Source organism: Pseudophryne corroboree, chromosome 3 (assembly GCF_028390025.1).
Source record: "Pseudophryne corroboree isolate aPseCor3 chromosome 3, aPseCor3.hap2, whole genome shotgun sequence".
Lineage (NCBI taxonomy): Eukaryota > Metazoa > Chordata > Amphibia > Anura > Myobatrachidae > Pseudophryne > Pseudophryne corroboree.
Window position 1 is genome coordinate 526991165 of NC_086446.1, and position 25375 is coordinate 527016539.

Consider the following 25375-nt stretch of genomic DNA (forward strand, 5'->3'; position numbering starts at 1 on the left):
CCTTCAAAAAAATACTCCCCAAACAGCACATGACGCAAATAAAAAAAGAGGCGCAATGAGGTAGCTGTGTGACTAAGATAAGCGACCCAAGTGTCCGACACAAACACCGGGCCCATCTAGGAGTGTCACTGCAGTGTCACGCAGGATGGCCCTTCAAAAAAATACTCCCCAAACAGCACATGACGCAAAGAAAAAAACAGGCGCAATGAGGTAGCTGTGTGACTAAGCTAAGCGACCCTAGTGGCCGACACAAACACCTGGCCCATCTAGGAGTGGCACTGCAGTGTCACGCAAGATGGCCCTTCAAAAAAATACTCCCCAAACAGCACATGACGCAAATAAAAAAAGAGGCGCAATGAGGTAGCTGTGTGACTAAGCTAAGCGACCCTAGTGGCCGACACAAACACCTGGCCCATCTAGGAGTGGCACTGCAGTGTCACGCAGGATGGCCCTTCAAAAAAATACTCCCCAAACAGCACATGACGCAAAGAAAAAAACAGGCGCAATGAGGTAGCTGTGTGACTAAGCTAAGCGACCCTAGTGGCCGACACAAACACCTGGCCCATCTAGGAGTGTCACTGCAGTGTCACGCAGGATGGCCCTTCAAAAAAATACTCCCCAAACAGCACATGACGCAAAGAAAAAAAGAGGCGCAATGAGGTAGCTGTGTGACTAAGATAAGCGACCCAAGTGGCCGACACAAACACCTGGCCCATCTAGGAGTGGCACTGCAGTGTCACGCAGGATGGCCCTTCAAAAAAATACTCCCCAAACAGCACATGACGCAAAGAAAAAAAGAGGCGCAATGAGGTAGCTGTGTGACTAAGCTAAGCGACCCTAGTGGCCGACACAAACACCTGGCCCATCTAGAAGTGGCACTGCAGTGTCACGCAGGATGGCCCTTCAAAAAAATACTCCCCAAACAGCACATGACGCAAAGAAAAAAAGAGGCGCAATGAGGTAGCTGTGTGACTAAGATAAGCGACCCAAGTGGTTGACACAAACACCTGGCCCATCTAGGAGTGGCACTGCAGTGTCACGCAGGATGGCCCTTCAAAAAAATACTCCCCAAACAGCACATGACGCAAAGAAAAAAAGAGGCGCAATGAGGTAGCTGTGTGACTAAGATAAGCGACCCAAGTGGCTGACACAAACACCTGGCCCATCTAGGAGTGTCACTGCAGTGTCACGCAGGATTGCCCTTCAAAAAAATACTCCCCAAACAGCACATGACGCAAAGAAAAATGAAAGAAAAAAGAGGTGCAAGATGGAATTGTCCTTGGGCCCTCCCACCCACCCTTATGTTGTATAAACAGGACATGCACACTTTAACGAACCCATCATTTCAGCGACAGGGTCTGCCACACGACTGTGACTGAAATGACTGGCTGGTTTGGGCCCCCACCAAAAAAGAAGCAATCAATCTCTCCTTGCACAAACTGGCTCTACGGAGGCAAGATGTCCACCTCATCATCATCGTCCGATTCATCACCCCTTTCACTGTGTACATCCCCCTCCTCACAGATTATTAATTCGTCCCCACTGGAATCCACCATCTCAGGTCCCCGTGTACTTTCTGGAGGCAATTGCTGCTGGTGAATGTCTCCACGGAGGAATTGATTATAATTCATTTTAATGAACATCATCTTCTCCACATTTTCTGGAAGTAACCTCGTACGCCGATTGCTGACAAGGTGAGCGGTGGCACTAAACACTCTTTCGGAGTACACACTGGAGGGAGGGCAACTTAGGTAGAATAAAGCCAGTTTCTGCAAGGGCCTCCAAATTGCCTCTTTTTTCTGCCAGTATACGTACGGACTGTCTGACGTGCCTACTTGGATGCGGTCAGTCATATAATCCTCCACCACTCTTTCAATGGTGACAGAATCATATGCAGTGACAGTAGACGACATGTCAGTAATCGTTGGCAGGTCCTTCAGTCCGGACCAGATGTCAGCACTCGCTCCAGACTGCCCTGCATCACCGCCAGCGGGTGGGCTCGGAATTCTTAGCCTTTTCCTCGCACCCCCAGTTGCAGGAGAATGTGAAGGAGGAGCTGTTGACGGGTCGCGTTCCGCTTGACTTGACAATTTTCTCACCAGCAGGTCTTTGAACCTCTGTAGACTTGTGTCTGCCGGAAAGAGAGATACAACGTAGGTTTTAAATCTAGGATCGAGCACGGTGGCCAAAATGTAGTGCTCTGATTTTAACAGATTGACCACTCGTGAATCCTGGTTAAGCGAATGAAGGGCTCCATCCACAAGTCCCACATGCCTAGCGGAATCGCTCTGTTTTAGCTCCTCCTTAAATGCATCCAGCTTCTTCTGCAAAAGCCTGATGAGGGGAATGACCTGACTCAGGCTGGCAGTGTCTGAACTGACTTCACGTGTGGCAAGTTCAAAAGGTTGCAGAACCTTGCACAACGTTGAAATCATTCTCCACTGCGCTTGAGACAGGTGCATTCCACCTCCTTTGCCTATATCGTGGGCTTGAATGGCCTTTTGCTGCTCCTCCATCCTCTGAAGCATATAGAGGGTTGAAGTCCACCTCGTTACCACCTCTTGCTTCAGATGATGGCAGGGCAGGTTCAGGTGTTTTTGGTGGTGCTCCAGTCTTCTGTACGCGGTGCCTGTATGCCGAAAGTGGCCCGCAATTCTTCTGGCCACCGACAGCATCTCTTGCATGCCCCTGTCGTTTTTTAAGTAATTCTGCACCACCAAATTCAAGATATGTGCAAAACATGGGACGTGCTGGAATTTGCCCAGATGTAATGCACGCACAATATTGCTGGCGTTGTCCGATGCCACAAATCCCCAGGAGAGTCCAATTGGGGTAAGCCATTCTGCGATGATCTTCCTCAGTTGCCGTAAGAGGTTTTCAGCTGTGTGCGTATTCTGGAAAGCGGTGATACAAAGCGTAGCCTGCCTAGGAACGAGTTGGCGTTTGCGAGATGCTGCTACTGGTGCCGCCGCTGCTGTTCTTGAAGCGGGAGGCAATACATCTACCCAGTGGGCTGTCACAGTCATGTAGTCCTGAGTCTGCCCTGCTCCACTTGTCCACATGTCCGTGGTTAAGTGGACATTGGGTACAACTGCATTTTTTAGGACACTGGTGACTCTTTTTCTGACATCTGTGTACATTCTCGGTATCGCCTGCCTAGAGAAGTGGAACCTAGATGGTATTTGGTACCGGGGACACAGTACCTCAATCAAGTCTATAGTTGGCTCTGAAGTAACGATGGATACCGGAACCACGTTTCTCACCGCCCAGGCTGCCAAAGCCTCAGTTATCCGCTTTGTAGCAGGATGACTGCTGTGATATTTCATCTTCCTCGCAAAGGACTGTTGGACAGTCAATTGCTTACTGGAAGTAGTACATGTGGTCTTCCGACTTCCCCTCTGGGATGACCATTGACTCCCAGCAGCAACAACAGCAGCGCCAGCAGCAGTAGGCGTTACACTCAAGGATGCATCGGAGGAATCCCAGGCAGGAGAGGACTCGTCAGACTTGCCAGTGATATGGCCTGCAGGACTATTGGCTTTCCTGGGTAAGGAGGAAATTGACACTGAGGGAGTTGGTGGTGTGGTTTGCGTGAGCTTGGTTACAAGAGGAAGGGATTTACTGGTCAGTGGACTGCTTCCGCTGTCGCCCAAAGTTTTTGAACTTGTCACTGACTTATGATGACGCTGCAGGTGACGTATAAGGGAGGATGTTCAGAGGTGGTTAACGTCCTTACCCCTACTTATTACAGCTTGACAAAGGCAAAACACGGCTTGACACCTGTTGTCCGCATTTGTGTTGAAATAATTCCACACCGAAGAGCTGATTTTTTTTGTATTTTGACCAGGCATGTCAATGGCCATATTCCTCCCACGGACAACAGGTGTCTCCCCGGGTGCCTGACTTAAACAAACCACCTCAGCATCAGAATCCTCCTTGTCAATTTCCTCCCCAGCGCCAGCAACACCCATATCCTCATCCTGGTGTACTTCAACACTGACATCTTCAATTTGACTATCAGGAACTGGACTGCGGGTGCTCCTTCCAGCACTTGCAGGGGGCGTGCAAATGGTGGAAGGCGCAAGCTCTTCCCGTCCAGTGTTGGGAAGGTCAGGCATCGCAACCGACACAATTGGACTCTCCTTGGAGATTTGTGATTTCGAAGAACGCACAGTTCTTTGCTGTGCTTTTGCCAGCTTAAGTCTTTTCATTTTTCTAGCGAGAGGCTGAGTGCTTCCATCCTCATGTGAAGCTGAACCACTAGCCATGAACATAGGCCAGGGCCTCAGCCGTTCCTTGCCACTCCGTGTCGTAAATGGCATATTGGCAAGTTTACGCTTCTCCTCAGACGCTTTTAATTTTGATTTTTGGGTCATTTTACTGATCTTTTGTGTTTTGGATTTTACATGCTCTGTACTATGACATTGGGCATCGGCCTTGGCAGACGACGTTGATGGCATTTCATCGTCTCGGCCATGACTAGTGGCAGCAGCTTCAGCACGAGGTGGAAGTGGATCTTGATCTTTCCCTATTTTTTTAACCTCCACATTTTTGTTCTCCATATTTTGCGCACAACTAAAAGCCACCACAGGTATACAATGTAGATGGATGGATAGTATAGTATTATTACTTATGGACGACGAGTGACGACACAGAGGTAGGTACAGCCGTGGCCCACCGTACTGCTATATATATAATATATACAGAATAATAACGGACCTGGTGGACACTGTCAGCAGACTGCTAAACTAGTATGAAGAAAAAAAAGCCACCACAGGTATACAATGTAGATGGATGGATAGTATAGTATTATTACTTATGGACGACAAGTGACGACACAGAGGTAGGTACAGCCGTGGCCTACCGTACTGCTATATATATATAATATATACAGAATAATAATAACGGACCTGGTGGACACTGTCAGCAGACTGCTAAACTAGTATGAAGAAAAAAAAGCCACCACAGGTATACAATGTAGATGGATGGATAGTATAGTATTATTACTTATGGACGACGAGTGACGACACAGAGGTAGGTACAGCCGTGGGCTACCGTACTGCTATATATATATATAATATATACAGAATAATAATAACGGACCTGGTGGACACTGTCAGCAGACTGCTAAACTAGTATGAAGAAAAAAAAGCCACCACAGGTATACAATGTAGATGGATGGATAGTATAGTATTATTACTTATGGACGACGAGTGACGACACAGAGGTAGGTACAGCCGTGGCCTACCGTACTGCTATATATATATAATATATACAGAATAATAATAACGGACCTGGTGGACACTGTCAGCAGACTGCTAAACTAGTATGAAGAAAAAAAAGCCACCACAGGTATACAATGTAGATGGATGGATAGTATAGTATTATTACTTATGGACGACGAGTGACGACACAGAGGTAGGTACAGCCATGGCCTACCGTACTGCTATATATATAATATATACAGAATAATAATAACGTACCTGGTGGACACTGTCAGCAGACTGCTAAACTAGTATGTAGAAAAAAAAGCCACCACAGGTATACAATGTAGATGGATGGATAGTATACTATTATTACTTATGGACGACGAGTGACGACACAGAAGTAGGTACAGCCGTGGCCTACCGTACTGCTATATATATAATATATACAGAATAATAATAACGGACCTGGTGGACACTGTCAGCAGACTGCTAAACTAGTATGAAGAAAAAAAAGCCACCACAGGTATACAATGTAGATGGATGGATAGTATACTATTATTACTTATGGACGACGAGTGACGACACAGAGGTAGGTACAGCCGTGGCCTACCATACTGCTATATATATAATATATACAGAATAATAATAACGGACCTGGTGGACACTGTCAGCAGACTGCTAAACTAGTATGAAGAAAAAAAAGCCACCACAGGTATACAATGTAGATGGATGGATAGTATAGTATTATTACTTATGGACGACGAGTGATGACACAGAGGTAGGTACAGCCGTGGCTTACCGTACTGCTATATATATAATATATACAGAATAATAATAACGGACCTGGTGGACACTGTCAGCAGACTGCTAAACTAGTATGAAGAAAAAAAAGCCACCACAGGTATACAATGTAGATGGATGGATAGTATACTATTATTACTTATGGACGACGAGTGACGACACAGAGGTAGGTACAGCCGTGGCCTACCGTACTGCTATATATATAATATATACAGAATAATAATAATGGACCTGGTGGACACTGTCAGCAGACTGCTAAACTAGTATGAAGAAAAAAAAGCCACCACAGGTATACAATGTAGATGGATGGATAGTATACTATTATTACTTATGGACGACGAGTGACGACACAGAGGTAGGTACAGCCGTGGCCTACCGTACTGCTATATATAAAATATATACAGAATAATAATAACGGACCTGGTGGACACTGTCAGCAGACTGCTAAACTAGTATGAAGAAAAAAAAGCCACCACAGGTATACAATGTAGATGGATGGATAGTATACTATTATTACTTATGGACGACGAGTGACGACACAGAGGTAGGTACAGCCGTGTCCTACCGTACTGCTATATATATAATATATACAGAATAATCATAACGGACCTGGTGGACACTGTCAGCAGACTGCTAAACTAGTATGAAAAAAAAAGCCACCACAGGTATACAATGTAGATGGATGGATAGTATACTATTATTACTTATGGACGACGAGTGACGTCACAGAGGTAGGTACAGCCGTGTCCTACCGTACTGCTATATATATAATATATACAGAATAATAATAACGGACCTGGTGGACACTGTCAGCTGACTGCTAAACTAGTATGAAGAAAAAAAAGCCACCACATGTATACAATGTAGATGGATGGATAGTATACTATTATTACTTATGGACGACGAGTGACGACACAGAGGTAGGTACAGCTGTGGCCTACCGTACTGCTATATATATAATATATACAGAATAATAATAACGGACCTGATGGACACTGTCAGCAGACTGCTAAACTAGTATGAAGAAAAAAAAGCCACCACAGGTATACAATGTAGATGGATGGATAGTATACTATTATTACTTATGGACGACGAGTGACGACACAGAGGTAGGTACAGCCGTGGCCTACCGTACTGCTATATATATAATATATACAGAATAATAATAACGGACCTGGTGGACACTGTCAGCAGACTGCTAAACTAGTATGAAGAAAAAAAAGCCACCACAGGTATACAATGTAGATGGATGGATAGTATACTATTATTACTTATGGACGACGAGTGACGACACAGAGGTAGGTACAGCCGTGGCCTACCGTACTGCTATATATATAATATACTGTATAATAAATGGACCTTGTGGACACTGTCAGCAGACTGCTAAACTACTAGTATAAAGAAAAAAAGCCACCACAGGAGTGTTTTTCAGGCAGACAAACGTATACTGGACTGGTGGTCACTGTCAGCAAAACTGTGCACTGTACTCCTGCAATAACTGCTCCCCAGTCCCCACAATTAGGCAGTGTGAGCAGTGCACTCAGCACAGACATATCATGCAGCACACTGAGCACAGATATGGTATGGAGCGTTTTTTTCAGGCAGAGAACGGATTAAACTGGTGGTCACACTCACTACTATCAGCAAAACCCTGCACTGTTCTCCTAACAGCTGCTCCCCATCCCCAATCCTCCCCACAATTATAACAATGTCACTCTTAGTCTTTTCTATTATGACTATAACGGAGAGGACGCCAGCCACGTCCTCTCCCTATCAATCTCAATGCACGTGTGAGAAAATGGCGGCGATGCGCGGCTGCTTATATAGAATACGAATCTCGCGAGAATCCGACAGCGGGATGATGACGTTCGGGCACGCTCGGTTTACCCGAGCCACACGGGAGAATCCGAGCACGGCTCGGACCCGTGTAAAAAGGCTGAAGTTCGGGGGGGTTCGGTTTCCGAGAAACCGAACCCGCTCATCACTAATTTATACTGATAATGCATCCCAAAACGTGACATTGTGTCTGGTCATGTAGGGGTGAAAACTCTCTGGGGTTAACAATCAAGGACCGATTAAAAAGAAACACCAGTTATAGTGCATATAAGAAGATTTTTTTTTTGTCTTTCTGATAATTGGGATTATACTATGCTCAAATGGTGAACTGTTTGCAGAGACCCACACTCACACAGCTCTGTCTATGTTATGAATGCCTGTAAGCGACAAATAGCATTGGCCATTTCATAGCACTTTGGGTGATTCACAGGATTTCATGCACTTGCCTGGAATGCCTGGAATTCGAGTTTGAAATTGGTCTAAATACAACAATTTGACTTTCTGAAGCTGCAAAGTGTCACAAACAAATGGCCTGAGGATTGTTGTTGTTAGAGCATGTTATATAGTGAAGAGTCCTTGAATGGATTAGCAGAACTGTGTAACCTTGCCTGCCTGTTATAGGGATTGCAGTTGCACATACTGTATATGATCTATTCTCTAAGATCTGCCTGTCAGTTTTAGAGAGATCATGCTTTGGTGCTCATGCTTTATTCAGATTTGATATAGAGACAGTGTGTGTTTAGCTGTGCTGCAGAATACATTACATACAGTATTTGGTAAATCTGCATATCTATTTATAGTTGCATGGTAAGGATATTCTTGACACTGTGGGAAAATTACCCACTGGAGATTAAAACCGTGCAGGTGGCAAACATGAATGCAATTCATATACAGGGGGTCAGTCTGAGTTGGAAGCATCTGGGAAAATGGATTTCTCGATGTAGAACAACTGCGAATTGCAAAACATGGTGTATGTTTGCACAATGGGGCTAATTCAGACCTGCGTTTTTTCTTACAGCGGGCGATCAGGTCTAAACTGCGCACGGGTACACAAAGTGGATCGCCGCTCAGTGATGGGTCTGTGCGAAGGATCCATTCGCACGGACGTTTGCAAGAAGATTGACAGGGAGAAGGCATTTGTGGGTAGCAAGTGACGGTTTTCTGGGAGTGTTTGGAAAAGCGTTTGCAGGGCGGGTGTCTGACGTCAAGCCCGGTCCTGAACAGGCTGATGTGATCGCAGCAGCTGAGTAAGTCCTGGGCTGTGCAGACACTGCAGAACATCTGTTTGTACAGCTCTGCTACACATGCGTTCGCACACGTGCACAGCTAAAATACCCTCCCCCTGTAGGCGGCGACTATCTGTTCGCAGCAGTGCAAAAATCTCCTGCTAGCGAACAGGTCTGAATTAGGCCCAGTGTATTGCATTTAGGCGGGGACGTGCAGTCAGAGGAGGCAGAGCCTCACCAGTCACAATGATTCAAATAATACAAAGAAGATATTTATAACATAGATTCTGTGTCATAAATATCTGCTTTGTATTATTATAATCATTTGTTCCATAATAATCCAAATCAGTGGGGAAGCAGCAAGAGTTCTGCCTCCAGCTAACAATAGTGAAGTGGGGGTGCGACCAAGTTACAGGCTGTAAAAGTCCATTGAAAAAAATACGGAAAAGCGGCACCTGGACATCTGCATCATTTACAGGGACTTGCCTTCAGACCACATGTCAGTCAGGCAGATATGATTGGACAGTGGATCCAGCCTGGATCAGATGGGTAGCGGGCATATGCAGTGGTGGGACTCAGCGGAGGTTGCAGACATTAGGGGCATCGTGAGACATTAGGCCATTCTGCAGGGTTCAGCAGCGGGTCCATTTCAAAAATGGCACCTCAGCATAATTTTTTTTAATTCAAGATGTCCAGCACAGGCCTATTTTTGTTTAATAGGGACCATGGTTTAATTAGCCAGTGCCTACCCAGCTATTGACCTCACCCCACATCACTTCATTTAGGTGCCAGTGTGGATGGAGACTAACATGATGAGTGGGGAGACGCACAGAGCGGCTGCTTCTAAAGGGAGTGTCGTGGGAGCGCTGTGTGCGTGTATCTAAACCTCACGATTCTGAGTCATGCATACAGGAAAGGGAAGCCTGTTTTTGAAGGACGCATAGCTTGGCTCTGGTGCAAGTTCCGCTACTAATGATGATTGTCTCTGCGAATGCAAGAACAGTGGACGAGATAGGCTGGCACTTTCAGACCCACAGTTTTACGACTTACCTTGGTGGATTGTCGCATTAGAAAGTAAGTACAATGCCCCACCTGAACCTAAATGCTGCCTCAGAAGCATATGAATCAGAATCAACTCTACAATTTGCACTCAGCACTTGCACCAGCTGGTTCATTGGAGGATACTCCATTGACCCCCTTGCATTTGTTAGTGGAATAAAGCTGACAGTATCCAAAAGACACTGCTGAGCCACCACAGATCCTGACTGCAGTTAAAAGTGGAAGAAAATAAGGGACAATTCAACCAATTGGTTCCAAACCCGTACCTGTAACCCTCACACACTGAGCCTCTCACTTTGAGACGGGTGTGGTTCATAGGGTCGGCAGTGTCTAGGTCGACCATGTTTGGGTCGACCACTAATGGTCGACAGTAACTAGGTCGACAGGGATGCTATGTCGACAGGGGCTCTAGGTCGACATGGTCTAGGTCGACAGGTCAAAAGGTCAACATGAGGTTTAAAAAAAATGTGTGACGTTTTCTCTTTACAGTGACCGGGAACTCCAATAAGTGCACTGTGTCACCTCGCATGGTGAGCGAACTTCGGGCTAGGTGCCTTGCTCCGCTACCGCTGCGCTTGACACAGGTTACTATTCCCAATCATAGTCCACGTGGATCGTTAAGTATGAAAAAGTTAAAAAAAGAAAAAAAAATTGAAAAACTCATGTAGACCTTTTGACCTGTAGGACCTAGAACATGTCGACCTAGAGACCCTGACGACCTTGAAACCCTGTCGACCTAGTTACTGTCAACCAATAGTGGTCGACCTAAACATTGTCTACCTAGTTAATGTTGACCTAGAGACACGTGTCTCAAAGGGGATCCTGTCCCTTTGAGACACGTGTTTCTTTTTGCTCAGGTACACAGAACCCCTTTGGTTTTTACCTTTATTTACTTAGAGGTGAGGTTTTTTTAGAAATAGAAATGTTACCCATAGCAACCAGTCAGCACAATACTTAGTAGATTTACTCACGTCCGAACAAAGAATTTTCATCGTTGAAGTGATCGGAGTGTGATTGACAGGAAGTGGGTGTTTCTGGGCGGAAACTGACCGTTTTCTGGGAGTGTGCGAAAAAACGCAGGAGTGCCAGGATAAAACGCAGGAGTGTCTGGAGAAACGGGGGAGTGGCTGGCCGAACGCAGGGCGTGTTTGTGACGTCAAACCAGGAACGAAACGGGCTGAGCTGATCGCAGTGTAGGAGTAAGTCTCGAGCTACTCAGAAACTGCTAAGAATTATTTATTCGCAATTCTGCTAATCTTTCGTTCGCAATTCTGCTATGCTAAGATACACTCCCAGAGATCGGCGGCCTAGCATGTGCAATGCTGCTAAAAGCAGCTAACGAGCGAACAACTTGGAATGAGGGCCATTATCGTCTACAGACTGATATTTCAAAAATACCCAAATGCTCTTATTTGTAGAGATGAGCGCCTGAAATTTTTCGGGTTTTGTGTTTTGGTTTTGGGTTCGGTTCCGCGGCCGTGTTTTGGGTTCGAACGCGTTTTGGCAAAACCTCACCGAATTTTTTTTGTCGGATTCGGGTGTGTTTTGGATTCGGGTGTTTTTTTCAAAAAACACTAAAAAACAGCTTAAATCATAGAATTTGGGGGTCATTTTGATCCCAAAGTATTATTAACCTCAAAAACCATAATTTACACTCATTTTCAGTCTATTCTGAATACCTCACACCTCACAATATTATTTTTAGTCCTAAAATTTGCACCGAGGTCGCTGTGTGAGTAAGATAAGCGACCCTAGTGGCCGACACAAACACCGGGCCCATCTAGGAGTGGCACTGCAGTGTCACGCAGGATGTCCCTTCCAAAAAACCCTCCCCAAACAGCACATGACGCAAAGAAAAAAAGAGGCGCAATGAGGTAGCTGTGTGAGTAAGATTAGCGACCCTAGTGGCCGACACAAACACCGGGCCCATCTAGGAGTGGCACTGCAGTGTCACGCAGGATGGCCCTTCCAAAAAACCCTCCCCAAACAGCACATGACGCAAAGAAAAAAAGAGGCGCAATGAGGTAGCTGTGTGAGTAAGATTAGCGACCCTAGTGGCCGACACAAACACCGGGCCCATCTAGGAGTGGCACTGCAGTGTCACGCAGGATGGCCCTTCCAAAAAACCCTCCCCAAACAGCACATGACGCAAAGAAAAAAAGAGGCGCAATGAGGTAGCTGTGTGAGTAAGATTAGCGACCCTAGTGGCCGACACAAACACCGGGCCCATCTAGGAGTGGCACTGCAGTGTCACGCAGGATGTCCCTTCCAAAAAACCCTCCCCAAACAGCACATGACGCAAAGAAAAAAAGAGGCGCAATGAGGTAGCTGTGTGAGTAAGATTAGCGACCCTAGTGGCCGACACAAACACCGGGCCCATCTAGGAGTGGCACTGCAGTGTCACGCAGGATGTCCCTTCCAAAAAACCCTCCCCAAACAGCACATGACGCAAAGAAAAAAAGAGGCGCAATGAGGTAGCTGTGTGAGTAAGATTAGCGACCCTAGTGGCCGACACAAACACCGGGCCCATCTAGGAGTGGCACTGCAGTGTCACGCAGGATGTCCCTTCCAAAAAACCCTCCCCAAACAGCACATGACGCAAAGAAAAAAAGAGGCGCAATGAGGTAGCTGACTGTGTGAGTAAGATTAGCGACCCTAGTGGCCGACACAAACACCGGGCCCATCTAGGAGTGGCACTGCAGTGTCACGCAGGATGTCCCTTCCAAAAAAACCCTCCCCAATCAGCACATGATGCAAAGAAAAAGAAAAGAAAAAAGAGGTGCAAGATGGAATTGTCCTTGGGCCCTCCCACCCACCCTTATGTTGTATAAACAAAACAGGACATGCACACTTTAACCAACCCATCATTTCAGTGACAGGGTCTGCCACACGACTGTGACTGATATGACGGGTTGGTTTGGACCCCCCCCAAAAAAGAAGCAATTAATCTCTCCTTGCACAAACTGGCTCTACAGAGGCAAGATGTCCACCTCATCTTCACCCTCCGATATATCACCGTGTACATCCCCCTCCTCACAGATTATCAATTCGTCCCCACTGGAATCCACCATCTCAGCTCCCTGTGTACTTTGTGGAGGCAATTGCTGCTGGTCAATGTCTCCGCGGAGGAATTGATTATAATTCATTTTAATGAACATCATCTTCTCCACATTTTCTGGATGTAACCTCGTACGCCGATTGCTGACAAGGTGAGCGGCGGCACTAAACACTCTTTCGGAGTACACACTTGTGGGAGGGCAACTTAGGTAGAATAAAGCCAGTTTGTGCAAGGGCCTCCAAATTGCCTCTTTTTCCTGCCAGTATAAGTACGGACTGTGTGACGTGCCTACTTGGATGCGGTCACTCATATAATCCTCCACCATTCTATCAATGTTGAGAGAATCATATGCAGTGACAGTAGACGACATGTCCGTAATCGTTGTCAGGTCCTTCAGTCCGGACCAGATGTCAGCATCAGCAGTCGCTCCAGACTGCCCTGCATCACCGCCAGCGGGTGGGCTCGGAATTCTGAGCCTTTTCCTCGCACCCCCAGTTGCGGGAGAATGTGAAGGAGGAGATGTTGACAGGTCGCGTTCCGCTTGACTTGACAATTTTGTCACCAGCAGGTCTTTCAACCCCAGCAGACCTGTGTCTGCCGGAAAGAGAGATCCAAGGTAGGCTTTAAATCTAGGATCGAGCACGGTGGCCAAAATGTAGTGCTCTGATTTCAACAGATTGACCACCCGTGAATCCTTGTTAAGCGAATTAAGGGCTGCATCCACAAGTCCCACATGCCTAGCGGAATCGCTCCCTTTTAGCTCCTTCTTCAATGCCTCCAGCTTCTTCTGCAAAAGCCTGATGAGGGGAATGACCTGACTCAGGCTGGCAGTGTCTGAACTGACTTCACGTGTGGCAAGTTCAAAGGGCATCAGAACCTTGCACAACGTTGAAATCATTCTCCACTGCACTTGAGACAGGTGCATTCCATCTCCTATATCGTGCTCAATTGTATAGGCTTGAATGGCCTTTTGCTGCTCCTCCAACCTCTGAAGCATATAGAGGGTTGAATTCCACCTCGTTACCACTTCTTGCTTCAGATGATGGCAGGGCAGGTTCAGTAGTTTTTGGTGGTGCTCCAGTCTTCTGTACGTGGTGCCTGTACGCCGAAAGTGTCCCGCAATTTTTCTGGCCACCGACAGCATCTCTTGCACGCCCCTGTCGTTTTTTAAAAAATTCTGCACCACCAAATTCAAGGTATGTGCAAAACATGGGACGTGCTGGAATTTGCCCATATTTAATGCACACACAATATTGCTGGCGTTGTCCGATGCCACAAATCCACAGGAGAGTCCAATTGGGGTAAGCCATTCCGCGATGATCTTCCTCAGTTGCCGTAAGAGGTTTTCAGCTGTGTGCGTATTCTGGAAAGCGGTGATACAAAGCGTAGCCTGCCTAGGAAAGAGTTGGCGTTTGCGAGATGCTGCTACTGGTGCCGCCGCTGCTGTTCTTGCGGCGGGAGTCCATACATCTACCCAGTGGGCTGTCACAGTCATATAGTCCTGACCCTGCCCTGCTCCACTTGTCCACATGTCCGTGGTTAAGTGGACATTGGGTACAACTGCATTTTTTAGGACACTGGTGAGTCTTTTTCTGACGTCCGTGTACATTCTCGGTATCGCCTGCCTAGAGAAGTGGAACCTAGATGGTATTTGGTAACGGGGGCACACTGCCTCAATAAATTGTCTAGTTCCCTGTGAACTAACGGCGGATACCGGACGCACGTCTAACACCAACATAGTTGTCAAGGACTCAGTTATCCGCTTTGCAGTAGGATGACTGCTGTGATATTTCATCTTCCTCGCAAAGGACTGTTGAACAGTCAATTGCTTACTGGAAGTAGTACAAGTGGGCTTACGACTTCCCCTCTGGGATGACCATCGACTCCCAGCGGCAACAACAGCAGCGCCAGCAGCAGTAGGCGTTACACGCAAGGATGCATCGGAGGAATCCCAGGCAGGAGAGGACTCGTCAGAATTGCCAGTGACATGGCCTGCAGGACTATTGGCATTCCTGGGGAAGGAGGAAATTGACACTGAGGGAGTTGGTGGGGTGGTTTGCGTGAGCTTGGTTACAAGAGGAAGGGATTTACTGGTCAGTGGACGGCTTCCGCTGTCACCCAAAGTTTTTGAACTTGTCACTGACTTATTATGAATGCGCTGCAGGTGACGTATAAGGGAGGATGTTCCGAGGTGGTTAACGTCCTTACCCCTACTTATTACAGCTTGACAAAGGGAACACACGGCTTGACACCTGTTGTCCGCATTTCTGGTGAAATACCTCCACACCGAAGAGCTGATTTTTTTTTGGTATTTTCACCTGGCATGTCAACGGCCATATTCCTCCCACGGACAACAGGTGTCTCCCCGGGTGCCTGACTTAAACAAACCACCTCACCATCAGAATCCTCCTGGTCAATTTCCTCCCCAGCGCCAGCAACACCCATATCCTCCTCATCCTGGTGTACTTCAACACTGACATCTTCAATCTGACTATCAGGAACTGGACTGCGGGTGCTCCTTCCAGCACTTGCAGGGGGCGTGCAAATGGTGGAAGGCGCATGCTCTTCACGTCCAGTGTTGGGAAGGTCAGGCATCGCAACCGACACAATTGGACTCTCCTTGTGGATTTGGGATTTCAAAGAACGCACAGTTCTTTGCGGTGCTTTTGCCAGCTTGAGTCTTTTCAGTTTTCTAGCGAGAGGCTGAGTGCTTCCATCCTCATGTGAAGCTGAACCACTAGCCATGAACATAGGCCAGGGCCTCAGCCGTTCCTTGCCACTCCGTGTGGTAAATGGCATATTGGCAAGTTTACGCTTCTCCTCCGACAATTTTATTTTAGGTTTTGGAGTCCTTTTTTTACTGATATTTGGTGTTTTGGTTTTGACATGCTCTGTACTATGCCATTGGGCATCGGCCTTGGCAGACGACGTTGCTGGCATTTCATCGTCTCGGCCATGACTAGTGGCAGCAGCTTCAGCACGAGGTGGAAGTGGATCTTGATCTTTCCCTAATTTTGGAACCTCAACATTTTTGTTCTCCATATTTTAATAGGCACAACTAAAAGGCACCTCAGGTAAACAATGGAGATGGATGGATTGGATACTAGTATACAATTATGGACGGGCTGCCGAGTGCCGACACAGAGGTAGCCACAGCCGTGAACTACCGCACTGTACTGTGTCTGCTGCTAATATATAGACTGGTTGATAAAGAGATAGTATACTCGTAACTAGTATGTATGTATAAAGAAAGAAAAAAAAACCACGGTTAGGTGGTATATACAATTATGGACGGGCTGCCGAGTGCCGACACAGAGGTAGCCACAGCCGTGAACTACCGCACTGTACTGTGTCTGCTGCTAATATATAGACTGGTTGATAAAGAGATAGTATACTCGTAACTAGTATGTATGTATAAAGAAAGAAAAAAAAACCACGGTTAGGTGGTATATACAATTATGGACGGGCTGCCGAGTGCCGACACAGAGGTAGCCACAGCCGTGAACTACCGCACTGTACTGTGTCTGCTGCTAATATATAGACTGGTTGATAAAGAGATAGTATACTCGTAACTAGTATGTATGTATAAAGAAAGAAAAAAAAACCACGGTTAGGTGGTATATACAATTATGGACGGGCTGCCGAGTGCCGACACAGAGGTAGCCACAGCCGTGAACTACCGCACTGTACTGTGTCTGCTGCTAATATAGACTGGTTGATAAAGAGATAGTATACTACTAATATTATATACTGGTGGTCAGGTCACTGGTCACTAGTCACACTGGCAGTGGCACTCCTGCAGCAAAAGTGTGCACTGTTTAATTTTAATATAATATTATGTACTCCTGGCTCCTGCTATAACCTATAACTGGCACTGCAGTAGTGCTCCCCAGTCTCCCCCACAATTATAAGCTGTGTGAGCTGAGCAGTCAGACAGATATATAATATATATATAGATGATGCAGCACACTGGCCTGAGCCTGAGCAGTGCACACAGATATGGTATGTGACTGACTGAGTCACTGTGTGTATCGCTTTTTTCAGGCAGAGAACGGATATATTAAATAAACTGCACTGTGTGTCTGGTGGTCACTCACTATATAATATATTATGTACTCCTGGCTCCTGCTATAACCTATAACTGGCACTGCAGTAGTGCTCCCCAGTCTCCCCCACAATTATAAGCTGTGTGAGCTGAGCAGTCAGACAGATATATATAATATTATATATAGATAATAGATGATGCAGCACACTGGCCTGAGCCTGAGCAGTGCACACAGATATGGTATGTGACTGAGTCACTGTGTGCTGTGTATCGCTTTTTTCAGGCAGAGAACGGATTATAAATAAAAGTGGTGGTCACTGGTCACTATCAGCAAAACTCTGCACTGTACACTACTGAGTACTCCTAATGCTCCCCAAAATTAGTAAATCAAGTGTCTCTCTAATCTATTCTAATTCTAAACGGAGAGGACGCCAGCCACGTCCTCTCCCTATCAATCTCAATGCACGTGTGAAAATGGCGGCGACGCGGGCTCCTTATATAGAATCCGAGTCTCGCGATAGAATCCGAGCCTCGCGAGAATCCGACAGCGTCATGATGACGTTCGGGCGCGCTCGGGTTAACCGAGCAAGGCGGGAAGATCCGAGTCGCTCGGACCCGTGAAAAAAAACATGAAGTTCTGGCGGGTTCGGATTCAGAGAAACCGAACCCGCTCATCTCTACTTATTTGTCCTCTTGAATCCAGAGCTAATAAGAGACATTTCTCATGATTTGAGTTTCACAGCAGAACAATCTGTTTTACAGTGGTGGACAGCTCCAGCGATACAGTCTTGGAGTTCTGCTTTTGTTTTGCCATTTTGCAGAGTGTTATTCCTCACTGTACTTGTAAATTTTAGAGATGTGCGGCGGACACTTTTCGTGATTTGTGCTTTGGTGTTGGATCTGGATCCCCGCTCGTGTTTTGGTTTTGGATCTGGATGATTTTTGAAAAAAAAACAAAACTAAAATCACAGAATTTGGGGGTAATTTTGATCCTATAGTATTAACCTCAATAACATTCATTTCCACTCATTTCCAGTCTATTCTGAACACCTCACACCTCACAATATTGTTTTTAGAACAAAAAGTTGCACCAAGGTCGCTGAATGACTAAGCTAAGTGACACAAGTGGGCGGCACAAACACCTGGCCCATCTAGGAGTGGCACTGCAGTAGCAGACAGGATGGTAGTTTTAAAAAATAGGCCCCAAAGAGCACATAATGCAAGGAAAAAAATAGAGGTGCACCTAGGTCGCTGGATGACTAAGCTAAGCGACACAAGTGGGCAGCACAAACACCTGGCCCATCTAGGAGTGGCACTTGCACATAATGCAAAGAAAGAAAAGAGGTGAAAGATGGAATTGTCTAGATGTCGTCCTCATCCTCAGAATCCCCCCTCCCCCTTCCCACATCAGTGCTCGGAATAGGATGTTCGGGGCTGTTCAGTTCTCAGAAAACCGAACCCGCTCATCTCTAGTAAATTTGTATATCATGTAATGTATCATTTATGAATAGAGCTGGATTTACCACAGTCAACCAGAGGCGTCTTTGGCACCCAGTGCAGATCATTCATTTGCCACTCTCAGTACATAAAACCAAACATTGGGGGTTGTAAGGAGGAATTCTTTCAAGTGGCATGGCCTTGTGGGGAAAGAGGAGTCCCCATATTCATGTTCCGCCCAAAGTGGAAAGTTAAGAGGTATGCCAGCATGCCCCACAGTGCCCCTCTTGTATGCCACACAATGCTCCCCCAATATGGCCTACCGTGCCCCTATCTATGTATACTACACACTGCCTTCCTTCCCAGTGCCCCAAGTACTCACCTCCTGTGGCCAGCTCCTCTCGAGTCCTGAGGACGGGGTGATTACCCCGAAACATGTCGGAATAAACTGACCACGTTATTCTTTGTGTAAAGACGTCTGTTTGAGTGCCGCCTCTTCCTTCACCTGTATCCAGAGGTTTTCACCTGCAGGAGGGCACCGCAGCATTTATCATTGTTAAGAGGAGTGCCGGGAATACAGCATTTTATATATATATATATATATATATATATATATATATATATATGTATATATATTGTAAAATAGTGCAACAGTATATACTTTGCTACCTTATATAATGATATTTTTGCTCCTCACCAACTAATAACAGGAAACAGTTTGCTGCAGAAAGATGTAGGTAAAAACAAGACAGGCCACGAATGGGAGAACTATTTTATTTTTAAAACCCACTATACTGAACTAATCTTTTTGTCCTCTGGATTCTTACTCATGGTCCAAATATTGAACTCTCTCTTGCCCTAAAGAGCAAATCTTTATTTTTAAGCATACCAGCCCCTGGGCCAGCTTAGACCCTCAGCTAACAAACAGATTCAGGACATAGCTTGTAGCTGCCTCACCTCTGGTCTCTCCCTGACAGTCCCTGTATTTCCAGCTGAGCACTGTAAATTTGATGAGTTTTGACTATAAAAATGGCTAGAATAATACAAAAGATGATATTTCTATTTTATAAATTCTTCTTTGTATTATTCTAATAATTTTCATAGTCAAAACTCCGGAGTATAGTGGAGTATGAGAGATGATACTCTGCCTTTCCTGCCTACCCTGACTGCACGTCACTGTTTTGGTGGCCAAATAAGCAATGAGACACACATCCTGATTCTACATGGTAAATACTCTAAAAAGTGGGTATCTGATTTTTTTGCAAATTTGTGCATCAGCCTTGAAATCTGCACGTGAAAAGGAAGCGGATGTACAATACCATATAATTAAAATTCAAATGCAGCAGAAGGTGTCTTTAGGAGATAGACGCCTCCTGTTTGCATTGGTGAGATCCGAGTGATGCGTCTGATGACGCAGCCTCGGATCACTGTTGCACCATCGCGGCCATCGGTTGTGATTTACAATGTCTTTAGGCAGTGGCCAGCCTGTGTAAGCTGAAGCTTATACAGTCTGGCCATCAGATCCGGACATCCGTGTCCATGAAGTCTGTGACCGATGACGCAGACCCTGAACATGTCATGCCTTTAAAACGGCGGACCGTTTCATAGAACTATGCAGCCCACACTCTTCCCCGGAAATGGTGCAGCATGTCAATCATGCTGCGACTGACAGGGGGGCTGCGAGCGATGTCAAAGATCCATTCTGCACATGAGCAGAATGTGTCTTGCACCTGCGCAGACGCCACACTATCTGTACACAAATCATGGGGTATGTGTACAAATATGAATTAGGCCCTATATGTGCCCAAATACATGCATGGTGTCACAGAATGAGATTGCACTGTTGGGGCACATTTGTGTATGTTTGTCAATGATCTTCTCTGAGTTTGTGAATAATAACAGGAGGAGTGTTACCTAAAGGGTAGACTTGGGAGGTGCTATGAACAAGATAGCCATGTTTTAGTCATAATTTGGAAAGACTAAGGACATTTATGAAAACTGTTGCAAAGGAAGAAGACAGAGGTGTCACCAGATGCGCTAAACTGCCCCCCCCCCCCCCCAAAGAGGGTGTGAGCTCATGGGAAGGGGGCGTGGACCCCGTTTCCATCACTGCAGGGGGCTGGCCAGCATTCCCGGGGATGGCCCTATACACTCGCCGGCCTGTACTGTCAGCTCCTATGCAGTGATAGGAGCCAAGTGCTGCATGATAATGTCACAGTGCAGCACCCAGCTACCTGTCACTGTGGAGGAGCTGGAATTTTGGTGTCACCCCTTGGAGGGTGACACTCGGGTACGGTCCGCACCCCCTAGTGATGCCTCTGGAAGGTGATGTAACCTGACTCATTTTATGAACTACATAGAAATATGATATAATCGTATTGTAGCATCAGAGTTATAGTAAGAATCGGCTTCATGAAAACTGCATTATAGACATTACCGAAACAAGCAGTAATATAAAAGTTAATAGCTGTTAAATCAAAGTAACACACTTTAAATAAGGACCTGCAGGACTCCTGTTTGTACAAATTTTTGGATTGAACATATTTTTCAATTGAATATTATTTCTGTGAAAAAAAATATTTTTAATTATACATTGTGCAGATTTTCACATGAGAAAGTCTATTTACTGCAAGTACTGCAGCTTTTACCACCATAATACCTATTTATTTATTTATATATTTATTTATTAACAGTTTCTTATATAGCGCAGCAAATTCAGTTGCACTTTACAATTGGAAACAATGATAAAACAAAACTGGGTAATAACAAACAGTCATAGAGGTAGGAAGGCCCTGCTCACAAGCTTACAATCTATAGGGAAATAGGCATTGATATACAAGCATAGGGGCTGTCTATTGCATAGTTGTCCACCAGATTGCAAAGGTTCTCGGTGGACTGCATGATAGGGCCACACAGCAATGATGAATTGAGGTCAGGAGGAAGGGAAAGTGAAGGAAGAGAAGATGGGGGTCATTCCGAGTTGATCGCTCGCTAGCTAGTTTTTAGCAGCCGTGCAAACGCTATGCCGCCTCCCACTGGGGAGTGTATTTCAGCTTAACAGAAGTGCGAATGCATGTGCAGCCGAGCTCTACAAAAAGAGTTTGTGCAGTTTCTGAGTAGCTCAGAACCTACTCAGCGCTTACGATCACTTCAGCCTATTTGTGTCCGGATTTGACGTCATACACCCGCCCAGTGAACGCCCAGCCACGCCCGCGTTTTTTCAGACACGCATGCATTTTTGCAAACACTCCCTGAAAACGGTCATTTGACACCCAGAAACGCCCCCTTCCTGTCAATCTTCTAGCAGTCGCCAGTGCAACGGAAAACTTTGCTAGAACCTGAGCACAACCACAAAGGGCTTTGTACCCGTATGTCGCGCGTGCGCATTGCAGGGCATACGCATGCGTAGAAATGCCATTTTTTTCAGCTGATCGCTGCGCTGCGAAAATCCCCCCATATGTGAGTATATTTGTGGACTGTACAGTGGGGATATAATTAGATAAGAAAGCTTATGAAGGTTATGTGAGTGGTTCTGGAATTTGATAAACTTGCCTGAATAGGTGAATTTTCAGGGAATGCCTGAAGGTTTGGAGACTAGAGGAGAGTCTTATTGTGCGTGATAGAGCATTGCACAGAGTGGGTGCAGCCCGTAGTCCTGCAATCGTGCATGGGAGTGAGTAATGAGTGTGGATGAGAGATGTAGCTCTCGTGAAGAGCGAAGAGGTTGAGTTGGGATATATTTTGAGATAAGCGAAGAGATGTATATACAAAAGGTGTAGGTTGGTTAATGGCCTTGTGTGTGAGTAAAAGGGGATGCGGTCATGTGACCTGCGCTCGAGATCCCGGTGGACCATGCCAAAGCCAGGATCCCGAGCAATCAAAATGCCGGCAGACAGAAACCTGTGTGTTTTCGGGTGAAATGGCCCTGTTTTCGGATGAAAGCGGGGCTGTTATCGGGGTTTTTGCTTCACCTGCCGGAGGCAGTTGAAACAAAATCCCTGATAAGCTGCAGCACGCGCCGGCTTATCAGGGCTAATTAGATAGCCGGCGGCGGCGATACATTACACCCGACTTACTGTCAGGGTAATTGAATATCCCAGTTAGAGTGGGAATAGAACCTGTGTCGAGCACAGCGAGCCACAGAGCCTGCTGCGTGGTGTGTAGCAAGCCCCTAAGGGGCATTGTTGTGCTCGCACCACACCGGCATCTGCTGCCGGATCCTGGGTCGGTTTGCTTACCTCCGGGATCCCGAACGTCAGTCTACCAGTCCCAACCTAGTAAAAGTATTTTATATTGAATACAGTAGAATACAGGTAACCGATGGAGGGACTGACAGAGTGGATCTGCAGACAATTAACGTCTGCTATTTTGGTGTGTCCCCCACCCAAGATGGTGGCCTGCACTCCCCTAGTGACGCCACTGTTTCCCGGCACTTATTTTCACCTTGTAGCCGAATTTATTCCTAACTGACTGCCCTGTGTGATTTTTTTTTACAATACAGAACACTATTTCTTAAGCTGGGCATGCACTGATAGACCAAAGGGCATTTTATCTGACAGCCTCAAACCCTGCGGATATCATGGACAGTTAGGAAGTCTCAGCATAAGTGTTTCTATAAAGGCTGCAATGTGTGCAGTGCTCACGGGGTCCAGGGGGTCCCACACCTCATGGGGCCCTGGGTCCAGGGAGGCCAACAACGCACATACTGCACGAACAAAAGATTGCTTACCTTTCTGTAGTCCTGCGTCAGAGCTGCAGAAATGACTAAAATCACTGGCAAAATGGCCACCATGCATACACTGTAGTGATTAGTCTCCAGAGCATGGTGGTCGCCATGTATCCAGAGACCTGTGCATGCGCAGTAGACACTGGCACAATGTCAGAGTCAACTGCGCCATGGAGAGGAGGGGGCACACTCGGAGTCTGCACACGGGCCTCCTCCTCTGTTAAAACGCCACTGGGTCTCACAATGTATTGACCAATATATCTGTGCTCCTCCCCTGGGAGGAGACGTTTTCCCGTTTCTTCCCATGTGAAGAAACCGGGCAAATGTTCGTAATGGCTGTGGTAGGGCATATACTGGCCGATGCGGCCAACTTTCAATGTTGAAAATATTACAGCAGATGGACATGCTGGACGATCTGGCATGCCTGACCGATATTTTTGGAACAATCGCACGCATACACTGTACAATTATCTGGGTGACTTGCCCATATCACGCAGAATCTGCTAGTTAACTGTAGTGTGTATGCCCAGTATTACATGTATTCATTTAAAATGTTTCTAGCTCTTATTTATCAATCAGTCGTACTCCTATATTTAACTGTTTCTTTGTTCAAAATGTAATATTTAATACAGATACTGTTTGCAGCATTTCCCAACTGCTCATGAAAACGAACTCATGGAAACTTGGCCACTGGGAGGCACCATTTTATTGGAATCTGCCCATGATTTTTGTCTTACAAATATGCAGATAATATTGGGGGTCATTCCGACCAGATCGCTCACTGCAGTTTGTCACAGTGCAGCGATTGGGTCGGAACTGTGCATGCGCCGGCGCCGCAGTGCGCCGGCGCATGGCAGCTTTCGTTACCTAACAATCGTCTCTGAGACAGAGGCGGTCGGTAGGTGGGAGGGAGCTGAATGGCGGCGTGGCCGGACCGTTGGGGGGGCGGGCCGCGGTGGCTACGTGATGTGTCACGCTGCCGCTGCGGCCAGCGGGAGCGACGAGCAACTCCCGGCCAGCCGTAGGAGCTGCGCTGGCCGGGAGTTACTCCTCAAATACAAAGGCATCGCCGCTGTGCTATGCTTTTGTATTTGTGCGGGGGGGGGGGGGGGGGGGGACACTGACATGCGGGACGGACTAGCCCTGTGCTGGGCGTCCCCCCGCATGTCTGAGGTAACGATCGTAGCTGTGCTAAATATAGCACAGCTACGATCAACTGGGAATGACCCCCATTATCTGAGCATAAAACAGTATACCTATGATAAGAAACAACTCTTTTATATGTTCCTTATGACACTATATATATATATATATATATATATATATATATACAAATGTAAATAAATAATACATTTTAAAACTTTGCATCTCTGAAGCTTTAACTGAGATTGTAAATTTCTAAAATGCAACCTGAGGTCACATAACCTGTATTTACTTTTATATATAGATCTTAAATTAATTATTCTGAAAGGATTTCTGGATCGTAAGTCTGAGCATGAGCCAAATAATCCCTTTGGTTACAACACTCTGGCAACTGTATGTTAAATTTAGATCTGCTTTGTGCACACTTCCTCCCTGACCTCTGCTTGATCAGATCAACAAAGGCCCCAACAAACAGGCTGATGCACTGAAGAGCTTAAGAATCACTTGCAGGAGGCTACTACAGAGCATCGCTGCCCCAAGTGGACTACTGCTAGAAATACACCCAGTTGGATTTCTGTAAAGAGGAATTTGCTAAGTCACTCTGAGGAAAGGAAGATACTGTAAATCATTGAGAGGGAAAATAGATAAATCCTCAATGTAATGTTTATAAAAACTAACAGTAGTGTATCAGCCTCTTTACTGCTGTGAGCAGAAATGTACAGATAGGAAAACATATAAATAAAGTTTAAAAGCTGAGTGAATTATTAGTTAAATGTATTTATAAAGCACCAGATGAATTCAAAGGACTGTACAATATTAACGTTGTAATCACATATC